Below are 12868 nucleotides of genomic sequence, written 5' to 3'. Positions count from 1 at the left end.
AGTGGGGGCCAGCTGTGGTCACTCAATTAGGGTGAATTGCAAAGAATGGGGCAGACAATCCCCAAAGATGGTGGATATTCCAATACTTAGATTTACCAAACCAGCATAAAACTCTGGTTACTCAGAAGTCCAAACAACACAGTCCCTTAAAGTGATCTGGCCCCAGGCCTCCATCCAGGTACCCAAGTCAAATATGATGATTTTTGAAAATCTTATTTCACCATATGGAAGAAAAGGTTCTACCAATCCCAAAGGATCGGACACATTATCTCCCAGGTTATTGAATATTTCAGATCTTACCCAAATACATGCTACAGCCAATTCTTATTAACTAAACTAAAATTTATTAAAAAATAAAAGAGAGAGAATAGGTTAGAAGATCAATATACATACAGACATTAGTTCAATCCATTGAGGTTCAGATTTATTGCAAAGATGGTGAGCTTCGTAGTTGCAAAGATTTCGTTTAGAATTTAGTTCATAGGTTATGGTCCAGTGTCCAATACCATTTCAGGGCGTTCCAGTTTAGGACTGGGATTTCAGTCCTTATGGCTTAAACTTCCCCCGATAAAGCTTAAGCAGATCTGAGATGACAGAATCAGGACCCGAGGGTCTTTTATACAGTGTTCTAGCATCCACTTGACCACAGAGTCCTGGGTAAACAATATGCTTTTGATGTGACCTTCTGTTTTCTAAACACCACCAGTAATTAGTTACACAAATTAACATAGGGAAATGTATCCATTAGGCAGTCTTTAAACTTTAAAGAGACATATAGACAATGACATTACTTCACCCAAGATTCATCTAAATGTTAATATTTCCTTTTGATCTCTGAATTAACAGGAACTGTCTGTTTACATGCTAGCATCCAAGATACACACAATTAGTATCACTTCTAATTTCTAACAATATAGGTTTGCATTTCAAAGTTATAGCCTACCTAGCCACAGAATGGCCCCTAATTACCATTTCTAACATGTCTTTAAAGGTCAGCTTTGGGTCATCCAGCCTGCAAGCTGTTTAACCCTTTCTGGCCATGAGTTATATTTTGTATAAAATTTGCTGCAATTATATAGCAGTTGTAGCAATAATGATTTGCATGGTTATATTTTAATTAGACAATATCACAGCTTTGTTTAGTTGCCTTTGTGTGCTTTGACTACTGAAAACAAGCTATGATATATATAGTATGTACGTTAGAAGAGACTGGGTACTGTGTGTTTTTTGTAGAAATTTGGTTTTGAAATAAACTTTTGGAGGCTTAAAAATAGCTCACTGAATATAAACGGTATGTCACAATAACCTCAAATTGTATACTGAGATTTGCATGGGTGGCTATTTGAATCTATGATCATTCAAATGCAGGAAAAGGTGAAAGTAGTGGGAAGGGAGACCGACGCCAATGAAATTTACATAAACTCTGCTGAGTTTGGATTGTCTGCTCATCTCCCTTTACCTACAACAAGCACTAGCCATCATTTCCCGCCCCAAAATTTATGTCCCACACACTGGTTTAGAAAATTTTAACATGAAATTTAAAGTAAAAAAACCCAAAACTCAGATAGTGACAAAGCAATTGAGCAACCACATCATGAAATAAACTTCAGTCATAATAATTTGCAACTGTAGGGGGTGTGCAGTTCATGTGCTCTTTGGTGCATAAATATGTCTAATTATTCTACTCCATCACTATGGTATCTGAGGACCATAAAGTCTATGAGCCAAGTGTGGTGCAGCCACTTTGCACAGAACACAAATGTAATCTAGCCCTAAACACAATTTAACTGATGCACAAAGTACGGGAAAATATACGGTAGTGTAGAGTTAATGTAGCGGCACATATACCACATTCTTTTCTTAGTGCAGGAGGGGAAAGGAGTCCCACGGTCCTTATCTGCATTTTCCCTCTGCAGTTTTTGCAGCCAAGTTTAGGAGTCTTCTACGAGACAAGAGGATCAGCCCTCCACTCAGCAGCAGCAAGATCAAGGCAGTGCAAAGGGAATTGTAAGCCACTTTTGCACACACGTGCACACACACACACACACACACACACACACACACACTGCTCTGAACTGTCTAGCCACACCCCAAAATCTGGCCCTGTTTGTACAGATACAATTGTGAGCAAACCTCTACACACATATTAGCATCGTCATTAAAACAAGGTACATCTGGAGCTGGTGCACAATAAAGTCATGGTTTATAATCCTGAACTTCAGAACCAATTAAATCTCTAGATGCTTGCCACTAACCCGGACAATATATATTACATCACTGTTAGGAAGTCCCAAACTCTGAGAAGTGCACACACAAACATGTATCTGGGCAAAAAGGCAATGATATAAGCAGTTTAAAGTTCCAACAAGATTTCAGACACATGGACATACACCCTGATTCTGCAAACTTATGCACGTACTTAACTTTTCCCCCTGCAGACCGTCCCATTGACTTAAATGGGATTACTTAGCTAATAAGGTGAGGGAAGTGAATCGGTCTTTGTAGGGTCAGAGTCATACAAAATTTCATACACACAGAAGCCAAGAGAATTTTGCGAGTATGGAACACATTGCTATATCAGGTGTCACTTGTGGCGACAAACCACAGATGATGATACCATTAGCCCAGGGTACAGAACCCGAATCTGCTTTATATGTCTAACATTTGATAAAATGTTACACAAATAGGAGCAGCAAGCTGTGTTATCTATGGCCTGGTCTACACTACACAGTTAGGTTGATGCAAGGCAGCTTACGTCGACCCAGTTATGGATGTGTCTACATTAAATTTTTGCTCCCGCTGATGTAAGAGCCCCGCTATGCTGATTTAACAACATCGCCTCCCCAAACAGCGTAGAGTCAGGGTCGATGTGGTTAGGGCGATGCAGTGATATTGTACACACTGCATTACTTACATTGACTGTTACTGGCCTCCAGAAGCTGTCCCACAATACCCCACACTGACTGCTCTGGTCACTGTTGTGAACTCCACTGCCCGGGGTCAGGTGGACAGGAAGCCTCCTCTCCCCTTTAAAGCCCTTCACATTTTTAAAATTCCTTTTCCTAGTTGCCTGGCTTGGCGAGTACACCCAGCAGCTCTACCTTGTTGCATGTAACTGCCCAGCTGACCATGCCAAGTACATGCTGCAGACATGGTCCTGACAGGAGCAGACAGGAGATACTGGATCTCCTGGGCCTGTGTGGAGAAGAGGCTGTGCAGGCACTGCTCCGATCCAGTCATAGAACATGGACCTCTACGAGCAGGGGATGCATGAGAAGTGCTTTAGAAGGGACCAGCCTCAGTGCCACATGAAAGCTGTGGCAGGCATAGCAGAAGGCCAGGGAGGACAACAATTTATCTGGTGCAGAGCCACAGACCTGCCGCATTTACAAAGCGCTGCAAGCCATCCTCGGTGGAGACCCAACACCACTACCCGCAAGAGCACTGTGGATACTTCTAAGGAGCCTGAGTCACTGACCCCTTGCCATGAACAGCAAGGAGGAAGAAGTGGATGAGGAAGAGGAGTATGGGGGACAGGCAACCGGAGGATCCAGCAAGCCAGGACATGTTTTTGACTCCACCACAGTCCAACCAGTCCTGACAGTTGAGCATGGGCAAGCCTGATCCAGGGGTAGAAAGTATGCAGTTTGCTTTGAAATTACAGGGATGGAACCAAAGTAGCAGGACACATCTGTTGATTTACTCCTTTTTACTTGTACTAGAGAGGTGGTGAAACCACCAAGAGAGGTAGAGTCGCTATCTGCTTTTAATTCCCATCTAAAGTTAGGCAGAGGAAGCCACATGGAGCAGTTTGTTTATGTGCACCAGGATGTCCTGTGAATCCTCCATAGAGATCTCAATGAAACTTTCATGGAGGTTCTCTGCAATCCTCTGCTGAAGGTTTCTGGGGAGGGCTGCCTTATTTCTTCCACCACGGTTGGACACTTTCCCATGCCACTCAAGCGATTACTTCAGCTGGTACCATTGCAGTACACAGGCTAGAAGCGTCCGGGCCCAGGCAGCATCGGGATGCCAGCAGCAGCAGTGCTCTCTCTGCCTCTGTTACCCTCAGGAGTTAAATATCAACTAAAATCATCAGTGCCTATGGAAAACGGTGACAGTATTGAGTTCCATTGCCCTATACAGCTATACGTATGCCTGTTCCCCCCTCAATTTCCCAACCCACCACCCCCAAGGGCCATACTCTCACCGGGGATGTTGCTGTGACTGGCTTCATGCTGTATCAGTCCCAAGGAGAAGTGAGAATATAGTGCTTACAACTTCTGGAGATCAAGGAGAGTGAGTTCAGTATCCTAAGTTTTGACTTCCATTGTGAATACACTGACAATGGTACTTCCGTGTGTTGTATCTGCAGCTGCTGCCATTGTGGCCTTCAGAGTATCCCCCTCCACGCCCACGGAACACCTGAGCTAGATGAGGCGAAAAGAGGATCCGGAATGACACGTTCCAGGAGATCCTGCAAGCCTGTGCTGCATCAGAGAACGAGAGGATCTGCATCAGAGAACTGGAGGATCACCCGTGCAGACAGAATGGAGAAGGAAAGAGTGGAGAGGAGAAAGGCCCAGGAGTCCCAGCAGGAAAAGGAGAGGGAGATGCTACAGTACATAATGGGTACATTGCCCAGAGGCACAGTCTTGCATAGAAGGAGGCAATTAGTGGCTCTGCACACCTGCTACACAATGGCCCCTGCAATGGATTTCCTGACTCCAAATTGATACGTGACTGACCAGTAACAATCTGGTGTTGCAAGTTTCTACAGTGCAATCACCACTCGCTTCTGAACTGTCAGTAGGGCTCTGATTTTGGTGTCCCTGCACCATAGGGCTGGGGCCAGTTCGGCACACAGATCCAGCAGTATGGCCTTGCTCATTCAAAAGTTCTGCAGCCACTGCTCATCATCCCAAACCTGCATGACAATGCGATCTCTCTAGTCAGCGCTTGTTTCTTGAGCCCAGAATCAGCCCTCCACCATCTCCAGCTGCTCTGTGAATGCCACCAACAACCTTGAATTGTTTCTTTCTATGTCCCACAGCAATCTAGTCTCCAAGGAATCATCATGTTCCCCACGGCTCACCTTGCAGCTCTGCAAATACTGCAGGATCATGCGCCCTGTGCCTGCAACATTCATGACAATAGTGCAAAGCTGTGCAGGCTCCATGCTTCTGTCAGAGATGGTGGACACTGAGGATAGACATGCGAGTTTGTGAGGATTTTTTAAAAGAAGGCATGAAATATTATGGGATGCAGATGAAATTATGGGATGGAGAACACTGTATTATGGGAAATTGACCCCATGCATCCAGTCTCCGCTTCACAACTCATTTCAGTCCCACGAGACATTGCAAAAACTTCCCAAAACACCCTGTCCTGGAGGGTGGTGAGTTGCACAGTGGGATACCTGTCTATGGTGCACTGCTCTCTGCATTGATACAAGCACTCCTTGTAGTGTAGACATGGCCTATGTTCAACAGGCTATTTTGTTTGAGGAACAGGAAGAAAGCTCACCTCATAGAATGATGGTTTATAAATCGTTATGGCTTGTTAGGTCAGCTCTGGCTCTAATGAATTGTCCGTAAGAGAACAAGCTATAATTTACGCAAAGTCATCCTTTGTGGGTTTAAATATTTTACTGTAAAAGGTGCCACAGTCTACACATTTTCAACTGTTTCCTCTAAACTAGGTCATGATGAATAAAATGTTACACTGGGAGGGAAACAAAGCTGACAAATCCAAATGACCTCGTACTAACCATGTTTGAAGGCCAGAAGGTGACATACCTTAGGTCATGTTTTGCATTCTAATGTGAAGCCAACTAAGCACATTAACATCTGCAAGTCACACCACTGATGCCTGTACCCATACATTAACTACTGTTAAAACTTGTTAGAGTCCATAAACAGCTGCTTATCAGAAATAAACCGATTTGTCAAGAACGGTTGAAATGCATGTCCAAGCAGCTGAGTTAGACAGAATGGTTTCTGGTGGAAGAGTTATTCTTCAAGGGAAAAATCCTTCTGTGAAACCAACTCCCTATCTACCACCTTCTATTTCCCACTCTCTTCTGAAGCTGTTCCTATAAAAATGATAAATAAAGCATTTGGAACTCATTTCTGTATCCAATCTGCTGCTGCTTTCCCCCCCTCTTTTTTTAAATGGACCTAGTCAAGTTAATTTTTTTAACTCAGAAATGGTGATGGTAGAAGTGGATATTTTGGAAACACAAGACAAAAAGGAAGTTACTTTTGTAAAGAGACAGAGAATGTGGTAGTGCTTGCAGTAGTAAACAGAGCATGATACTAATTGGCAGAAGCCTGACACTAAACAAAAATAATGTGTTCTCCAAGAAATACCTAATTTGCTGTGCAGAGTGCCAGATATGTGAGAATCTCAGACCTTTACAGTTATTCATCCATGAAGACTCCTCTATTGCATTTCCTGTTTGCACAGTTATGGGAAACTTCCCTTAGAACACATATTTGAATGTCCCAGATTTTGCATCAAACATACTTCAGGATTAGGAGCCAACTTTAAAAAAATATTTTTTATATAAAAAGAACTCTAATCCTTTTAAAAAAAAATCAATTTCTAAACTGAGAAATTTGGATATGGCTGCCACCGAACAAAGAACAAAATATGAAATGCCAAGACTCCTCTTTCCCAGCAAATTGCCTGCTAAGAAACAGTGGGTTCCAGTTGTGTTTCTTTTTAAGTAGCATCTTATATCTATGAAGGAAGAGGTAGCAAGGAGATTTGTTCCTCTCTTTGGAGGAATCTTAATAGCTTTTTTTTTTAAAATCTTACTGTCACCCAGATACTACGATGACCATCTTTTTATGTATATGAAAATAATTTCACAGAGTCGTTTTTAAAAGCCACAATCCAAACAAAACAACCACCAGCCTGCCATGTAGATTTATATCCTGTTCTGTTCCTTTACTAGGAATGTGGCTGAACTTTATGTGAATATTGCCAAAGCAAGGTTTACATTCCTGTTCTATACAGCTGGATGCCCATCCGGCTGCTGCCAGGATTGAGAAAGGGGAAAACCAACTAAAGCTTGGGTTGCCGGCTATGCAGCAGTCAGCATAACTCAATGGCATCAGTTCCATGAGAGGAATGCTAATGAGCATAACTGGCAGCATAAACCTGTTCCTAGGAAGCAAACTAACAACAGGGAAGGAGAAGGACTGAATGCTCACGCTTGAAGTCTGGCTATAGAGTATGAACAGCAATGTCTAGGGTTGATTTTTAATATCCAAATATAGTTAAATTCAGAGCGGAATAACATGATCACTTTAAGGAATCTAAATATTACAGACAAACAGAAATACCATCAACCTGACTGTATGGCCTTGCTTTGCTCGGCCAAACAAAACAGCGAGAAAGGGTGGGATTGTCTGTGCTACAGATGCTTCAGCGGTATAGCTACGCTGCTGCAGCTGTGCTGCTGTAACGCCACATTGCAGACACTTGTTAAAGGGTTTTTTTTTCTGTCAATGTAGTTAATCCACTCATTGAGAGGGCATAGGTAGGTCAATGGAAGAATTCTTCCGTCAACCCAGCAGTGTCTATACCAGGGCATAGATCAGCTTAACTTTGTCTCTCAGGGATGCAAATTTTCCCACACCCCTGAGTAATGTAGCTAGCTTGACCTAAGTTTTAGGTGTAGACAAGGCCTGTGTGAGTGAATGAGTGAATCGGCAAGGTGATCTTGCAATCAGACCCACATATCCACAGTGAAGCTCACCAGAGTTCAAGTACAGGGACAAGTGACTGCCTACACAGACCTGAATGCAGAATTCCAGTTCTACATAAGGTCTCTTGCCTGAACAGAGCTAGGAAACTCCCCAAGGTACTGTGCTAAGCTTTGAGCAGTAAGGTGGCAAAGCCCAGCACTGCTGGAACAATCATCCCAGACTGGAAAGACTTGCAACCAGGAGATGGATTTAGTTCCCAGCTGTGGCACAGATTTCCTGTGTTGCTTTGGTCAAGTCACTTAGGGCCAGACATTTAAAAGGTATTTAAGGCACCTAAAGATAAAGATAAGAACTTTTCCAATCCTAGTAGGTGCCTAGGTAACTAACCCTCAATGATTTCAATAAGACTTAGGCACTTAGGCACTTTTGAAAAATCTAGTTTCCCATCTGTAAAATTGAGATAATACTTCTTTTGACTATCTTATCTATTTAGACTACAAATTATTCAGGGCAGGAACTGTCTTTTGTTATGCATTCAGAAGACACCCAGTACAATCTCAATTGGGTCCTAATAAGTGCTACCATAATACAAATAGATAAGAATGGGACACTAGCCCTGAATGGATAGTAGGACAAGGGTTGGCAGGTTCTAGCAGAAACAGTCGTGGCAATGGTGGGTTCTCTCTTAATATGTAATCTTTCAACCAAGCTAGAATAAAAATGGTATGATTCTGATGACACTACATTACATATGCACTTAACTTTACACAATATGAGAAGTGTCATGGAAGTTTCTGGGGCTACTGTTAGTTAAGTTATGCATGTACATAAGTCCATATTAGATTGTATCCTAACTTTCTAAAGAATAAATCACACACATTCCGTTATGGAGTGGAATATAAAAATGAAAGCTAGATATTAAACATATGAAATATTTTCTCTTTATACTTAAGGAATAACAATTATTTTTACAATTCATATGAAGTTCTACACTTGTGTACCTAAGATAGTATAAAATGGTATGATTCTGATATTGTACTGTGTTATTTAAGAAACAGTACATGATCATGTGAAAACACTGATTGCTAATGCACGTGCAAAAGAGGGCCCTGTTAAGGTTGCACAATCTACCTTGACTTTGTCATTTCCACATTTTTGATGCTTTGCTTTGAAACCTTCGTGTTCTTTTAACATTCCGTATATACTCGAACATAAACCGGTTCGTTTATAAGCCAACCCCCCCAAGATGGATAAGTAAAAATGGAAATTTTTTTTGACCCATTCATAAAATTCAGGGGTCGGCAAACTTTATCTCCCGGGCCATCAGGATAAGCCGCTGGCGGGCCGAGATGGTTTGTTTACCTCAAGCATCCACAGGCACGGAGGTAAACCTAAGTAAACAAAGTGTCCCGGCCCGCCAGCGGCTTACCCTGACAGGCCGGGACAACAACTGGTGGGGAAATTTTGGGGGAGGAAGCTGGGGGTCAGGAGAGTAACCCCTCTGACCAACCCCCCCACATGACCCCACCCCTACCCCGGGACCCTCACATTCTCCCCATCCCATCCGTTCTCACCTTAGCTGGGGCAGGCCAGGGGAGAATGTCTCTGCTCCGGCCAGAGCTGCTCCGGCAGACCGGGCGGCACAGTCGCAGCCTGCCAGCCCCGGAGCTGCAGCTGCTTTGGAGGCTGGGGGGAGAGCAGCGTGGCCAGAAGCGGAGAGACTCTGGCCCCGCCTCTTCCCTTCTGGCTCTGCTGCCTCTCCTTGCCCCCTCTGTTGGGGGCGGGGCGGGGCCCTCTGTGTCCCACCTCTCCCTCTCTATACCCGTTCATAAGCCGACCCCCTTCTCTGATGCTTCCCTTTTTTACTAAAAAAAAAATCGGCTTATGAACAAGTATATACGGTAGTTTGTGCATAAGAATAAATAAAGACACTGTTCAACGCATGGCAAGTGCAGAACTATGTCCAGAATTACTACCTTATATGCAGGCATCATCCCCCATCAAGTTGAGGGCTGTGAAAGGGAAAAATAAATGAACATTATGTTTACAAATAATAATAAAAGGGAGCAACAAATAAGATGCCTGATACTAGAAAAGAGCAAAAATAATCTAGAGACTGTAAAGATATGGAAACAGTTAAATGAAACTAGACTTGAGTTATATGTCTGCTGTACAAGCTATTCTAGGTATGGCAAGCACTTCCCTTCCCCGCCTATGGACCCGGTCTGCAGCCAGACACGTGCAGGAGCTGTTCCCTTTCAGCCTCTGTTACTCTCAGAAGAGAGCTATCAGCTAAAATCACCACCGCCTGTGGAAAATGGTTCCAGTATTCAGTTCAGTTGCCCTATCTGCATACAATCATGCCTATGAGCTACTCCCCACAAACTTATTATCCCAACTTAGCCCACCTCCCTCCCTCCCCCCCACCCCACCCCCGAGCCATACTCACCTCTGGAACTGCCGGCCTGCTCTATGAATCCCCAGGAGGAGTGAGAATGTAGTGCTTGCAACTTGTGTGTATCAAGGGGAGTGAGTTCAGTATACCAGGTTTCCATTTATCTCGTGAAAACACACACAAGAGTACCACTCTGCATTGTATTTTTTGCAACTGGAAATGTGGCCTTGAGGGTCTCTCCATCCACACCAGCGGAGCTGCTCAGCCAGATTAGGAGGAGAAGAGGACACAGGATGACATGTTCCAAGAGATCCTGCAAGCCTCTGGTGCTTCAGATACCGAGCACAGGGCTTGGAGGATCAACCTCGCGGACAGAATGGACAGGGATAGAGTGGAGAGGCGAAAGGCACAGGAAAAGGAGAGAGATGTGCAGCAGGAGATGCTAGCACTTCTAAAGCAGCAAAAAAACATGTTGGAGACTCCTGTTGACCTTCAGGTTCAACAGACCCGTGCTCGCCTCCCTCTGCAGTCCATAGAGAGCTGCATTCCAGGACATCCCCTACTCAACCTACCGACCCACATTCCATGTGGAGGCCGGGGCCACTGCACTAAACTAAGCACTGCACCCCAGAGGACTGTACGGACAATCACATCCGCACATTCACTGACCTGTGCAAGACACGGTTGGTGTATGTGTTGTAAAATTTAAATGATTGTTCTGTCCCCTTCAAAGGTTCTTTTCCCTTTATTTATAAAGATTCATTCAGTTATAAATATGTCTGTTTGCATGGGTTTGGAATAAAAGTCTATTTATTGAAACTTAAAAAAAGGGAAGCATCAGAGAAGGGGGTCGGCTTCATTAGTTCACAACATATGCTGGCTGGGTCTGATATCATTCACAGATAATAACAATAGGTAAGGCTATGTTTTAGTCATGGGTATTTATAGTAAAAGTCATGAACTGGTCACAGGCAGTAAACAAAAGTTCACGGCCCATGACCTGTCCATGACTTGAATTATATACCCCTAACTAAAACTTGGGCCAGTGGGCCGCGGGTGCTCTGAGGGACGGGGGGCTCAGGAGTGTGCTGTGGGTTCTGGGGGGGTGGGCAGCGGTGCACGGCCTGGGACCCCCGCTGATGCTGGGTGGGGAAGGTTGGTGGGGCTGGCCCACCCAGCTCTGTGCGGCTCCCCGGAAGCAGATTTCATGTCTCTGCATAGGGGGAGGGAAGGCCAGGGAGGCGCCGCACGCTGCCCCGCCACAAGCACTGGCTCCGCAGTTCCCATTGGCTGTGGTTCTGGCTGCTGGAGCAAATTTTTCTCCGTGGGTGCTGCAGCGCCGCAGCACCCATGGAGTAGGCGCCTATGGCCACACCAGCTGCTGCAGAAGTCATGGAGGTCTGGGAAAGTCACGGAATGCATGACTTCCGTGACCTCCATGACAGACACACAGCCTTAACAATAGGTGCATTTGCAATGTTATATTACTATGCATAAATGGGGGACATGATAGCAGTTTTCAGGTATCTAAAAGGGTGTCATAAGGAGGAGGGAGAAAACTTGTTCACCTTAGCCTCTAAGGATAGAACAAGAAGCAATGGGCTTAAACTGCAGCAAGGGAGGTCTAGGTTGGACATTAGGAAAAAGTTCCTAACTGTCAGGGTGGTTAAACACTGAAATAAATTGCCTAGGGAGGTTGTGGAATCTCCATCTCTGGAGATATTTAAGAGTAGGTTAGATAAATGTCTATCAGGGATGGTCTAGACAGTATTTGGTCCTGCCATGCGGGCAGGGGACTGGACTCGATGACCTCCCGAGGTCCCTTCCAGTCCTAGAATCTATGAATCTATGAATATGGCACTCATTACAAGGTTCATACTGGAATGCAAAACAACTGTGGCAGACAGAGTACACTACAGCAATACACATTACTGGGGCTCACTATTAAAAAATTCTTTCCAAGCCTCCCTGAGCCCCCGTTGAGTTCTTCTTAGAGCCCTGGTACCTGGCTGCTCAAAATCAGCAGACAGTCATTCTGTCTCCGCTCTCCACCCTGACGGAAACTTTCCCTCCTGTGCTTCACAGATATTATGAAGCACACAGCACGCAGCTAAAGCAATTGGGATATTTTTTCCACGGAGTCTAATCGCATGAGTAGACAGCACCAGCGGCCTTTCAAACAGTCAAAGGCACATTCAACTGTCATTCTGCACTCTCTGAGCCTGTAATTGAAGCGCTCCTTGCTGGTGTCGAGGTGGCCGGTGTATAGCTTCGTGAGCCAGGGGAGTAAGGCTGGGTCTCCCAGGATGACTATTGGCATTTCAATATCACCAATGGTAATCCTCTGGTCTGGAAAGAAAGTCCTTGCTTGCAGGTTTCTGAACAGGCCTGTGTCTTAAAGATGGGTGTGTCATGTGCCTTTCCTAGCCATCCCATATTAATGTCAGTAACAGCCGTTCCATTGATATACTCTGTGGCAAGGTGGTGTGGTGCCAAAATAGGTATATGTATGCTTGCCATCTATTGCCCCATCGTAGTCCGGGAACCCCATTGCTGCAACACGACCCACTATGTGCCCAAGTCACAGTCCTTCGTAGCAGGATGCTATTAATGGCCCTGCACACTTGCATGACAGCAACCCCAACAGTGGATTTTCCAACTCCAAATTGATTGCCGGTTGATTGGACTCCATCTTCCATTTCAAGCTTTCACACAGTGATTGCCACTTGCTTCTCCACTCTCATTGCAGCTCTCA

General features: G+C 44.6%; 1 protein-coding gene across 1 annotated transcript in view; it reads right to left on the bottom strand.

Moving 5' to 3' along the window:
* The window catches only part of ARHGAP6 (Rho GTPase activating protein 6), a 510221-nt gene that overhangs the window by 395516 nt on the left and 101837 nt on the right, over nt 1-12868 (bottom strand). The window lies entirely within an intron of this gene.

This window comes from Emys orbicularis, chromosome 1 (assembly GCF_028017835.1).
Source record: "Emys orbicularis isolate rEmyOrb1 chromosome 1, rEmyOrb1.hap1, whole genome shotgun sequence".
In the NCBI taxonomy this organism is placed as follows: domain Eukaryota; kingdom Metazoa; phylum Chordata; order Testudines; family Emydidae; genus Emys; species Emys orbicularis.
The sequence above is the reverse complement of the archived record's forward strand: the minus strand, read 5'-3'. Positions and strand labels throughout refer to the sequence as shown.